The sequence below is a fragment of the Lygodium microphyllum genome, chromosome 26 (assembly GCF_053477565.2).
Source record: "Lygodium microphyllum isolate KBCC chromosome 26, Lygodium_microphyllum_v1.1.10, whole genome shotgun sequence".
NCBI classification, from domain to species: domain Eukaryota; kingdom Viridiplantae; phylum Streptophyta; class Polypodiopsida; order Schizaeales; family Lygodiaceae; genus Lygodium; species Lygodium microphyllum.
The window spans coordinates 41,019,229-41,021,019 of NC_141160.1; the positions used below are offsets into that span (position 1 = coordinate 41,019,229).

The 1,791-nt window shown below is 37.6% G+C and overlaps 1 long non-coding RNA gene across 2 annotated transcripts; it reads right to left on the reverse strand.

Annotated features, from left to right (window-relative positions):
* Nucleotides 1–405: 405 nt before the first annotated feature.
* LOC148013180 (uncharacterized) lies at nucleotides 406–1,791 on the reverse strand. 2 transcript variants are annotated; one of them, XR_015688933.1, is made up of 3 exons: nucleotides 1,668–1,791; nucleotides 1,451–1,556; nucleotides 406–807 (listed from the first exon to the last, which is right to left on the reverse strand). It is a non-coding gene; the product is annotated as an uncharacterized LOC148013180 (long non-coding RNA). The 2 variants fall into 2 exon arrangements; XR_015688932.1 differs by lacking the exon at nucleotides 406–807 and having other exon boundaries at nucleotides 1,450–1,556.

Genomic DNA, 1,791 nt, shown 5'->3' on the forward strand with positions numbered 1-1,791 from the left:
AGGTTTATAAACTTATGCATGGTTATTGCAAAACCAGTAACACAAGAGAGAAAAATGCATTTAGCTGCCTACTTTCTTGAAATTGAAATTATCATGTGTGCTGTTTTTTATAACTTTGGGTATTAGGATCCATCTCCTATATGAAGATGTCTAGAATTTGGAAGTCAAATTATACTCCATAAGCAATAAACATGATATATTTACCCTCTAATGAAATGTGTGAAAGATATTGAAGGGGTGAAAGATTATCTAGTATTTTAGATCTTCCATGGATATTGTATTTGAGAACAAACACGTGCCATTACAACTAGCATCATTTGAAAAAGAAGCTCAAGTGCACGCACACACACACACACACACACACACACACACACACACACAAAGAGAGAGAGAGAGATCTGATAGATAGTATGAATTTTATTAAACTAAAGAAAACACTCAAAAGGGACTAATTCATAAGTTACATCCATGAAACTTGTACTCTTAGAAAATGTAGTTCAGGGAACACTAGTCTCCCTTATTGCCATTGCAGTGTGACTCACACAAGGGACTCATTTATAGTTACATCCATGAAACTTGTACTCTTAGAAAATGTAGTTCAGGGAACACTAGTCTCCTTTATTGCCATTCGAGTGTGACTCACTTAAAAAACGTTTGTACCACAAGGCTGATGCCTTCTTATATCGTCTTTGTTGGTCCTTGTAGTCAACATAGTGAAGACCAAAACGACATTGCAAACCGTTAGCCCACTCAAAGTTGTCAAGGAGAGACCATACAAAGTAGCCTTCCATATTGTAGTTGTTTTTCCTGCAAATACATTTCAAGTTAAGACATCAACTATATATCTAATAAGCATGGTTTTGGAGCTAATGAAAGATATTATGCATGATTGTCCCCTTGAATGCACATGTGGGCACACACATGAATTCATCCCTTTACACATACTCATTTGCACACACACAAGCACACACAAGCACACACACAGGTGTGTGTGCACATGTGCATTGCGTGCATACACATGCACACACACATCTTTTTAGAAAACTCTACATTATCATGTGCATAACCATGAAACGTGCATGTGTATATATGCAATATATATACAACCATCCACAAGTTTTTGTAATACTTTGTGGTGTCATGTAGGAAAGCCCAAAAGGGGTGAAATACACTATTTAGAAACCCCTCCAAAAGATTGAAGACTCACAATAAAGTACAATGACTGATTGCACAAATACACACGTGCACACATGCATGCATGCATGCATGCAGAAATACATGTTTGGTTCTCATGATTAGAGAGAGGGCTCTTCTTGCACTAGCTAGATGGCAAAGATTTTCTTGCAAGTATTTTATATGTGGAGAGAGAGAGAGAGAGAGAGAGAGAGAGAGAGAGAGAGAGAGAGAGAGAGAGAGAGAGAGAGAGAGAGAGAGAGAGAGAGAGAGATACCTTATTGCACTAGCTAGATGCCAAAGAGTTTCTTGCAAGTATTTTATACGCGAAGTATCATTTAGAGCCTTATCCAAGGGAAGGTCAAACTCCATATCCATAGTGCCTTACGAGAGAAAGAACAAACTTAGATAGCATACTATGGAATTTTAGTTTTTTTAATTGCAATAAACAAGATTAGTGTCATTTTACCAAGAACAAATATTTGGAAGCTTACCATTTTCAGTGATAATGATGGGAGTTTTTTCAAGTCGGTGTCTACCATAGCGATTTTCCATCCAATTTAGCATCTTTGGCAGTGCCCATGGGCAATGGTATATCCATCGTGATGTCGCTGGACC